This window comes from Parasteatoda tepidariorum, chromosome 2 (genome assembly GCF_982258835.1).
Source record: "Parasteatoda tepidariorum strain Cologne lab strain chromosome 2, Ptep-v5.0, whole genome shotgun sequence".
Lineage (NCBI taxonomy): Eukaryota > Metazoa > Arthropoda > Arachnida > Araneae > Theridiidae > Parasteatoda > Parasteatoda tepidariorum.
In genome coordinates, this window is record NC_141756.1 from 58807031 (window position 1) to 58807841 (window position 811).

The window sequence follows — 811 nt, forward strand, 5'->3', positions numbered from 1 at the left end:
TACATATGATAAGCCTTTTTCTGAATTTTATTATTAAACACTATTTCTCTTTAAAAACAATAGTCTCGTTGTTCATACATTATGAATTATTGAATATTTCTCTTTTTTATTTAAAAAAAAAACTAATTAGTAAATGCCTCTAGATAATGAAAGAATTTTTGTTCTCGACAGATGGCAGCACGTTTATAGTTGCTTAAAATAAATTCTAAGATCTGAAAATTTCTTACTCCTTCGTTCAAAAAAATTATACGTTAAATACGTAAAATTATACAAAAAAATATTAAATTTTTTTTTAAAATTGAGTTACTTTAGTAGTTTGTCACCAATTATCAAAGTAATTTTATTATCATTTTGGTCCGTCTCGAATTTTAAACGAATAGGGAAGAATCTTACATTTGAAAAAAAAATTTTTTCTTTATTTTCAATGACAGATATATCCTCAGTTCATAAAACAGTTAAAAATTAAATATATAAAGTATGTTATTAAAAAGTAATATTTTTTTTTTTTTAAATTTAAATTTTGCTACCAAGGTATCGGTTCCGTAGTGTAGTGGTTATCACGTTTGCTTTACACGCAAAAGGTCCCCAGTTCGATCCTGGGCGGAACCAAGAAATATTTTTTTTAATTATTGTCATATATACTCATTCTATATATTCTTTAGTCTTAAATTTTAATTTTTAAAATGTTACGTTTCACTTTAAAAATATTAAAATGTGATTCTTTAAATAAACAATTTTGCAAATAGTTAATATTTGAAATAGTTTACAATTAAAACTCATTCATAATATCTGTATACACTTAAAAGGAATT

General features: G+C 22.9%; 1 non-coding gene across 1 annotated transcript; it reads left to right on the plus strand.

The window, feature by feature from the left end:
• Positions 1 to 536: 536 nt before the first annotated feature.
• TRNAV-UAC (transfer RNA valine (anticodon UAC)) lies at positions 537 to 609 on the plus strand. The gene has a single exon. It is a non-coding gene; the product is annotated as a tRNA-Val (tRNA).
• Positions 610 to 811: the final 202 nt, after the last annotated feature.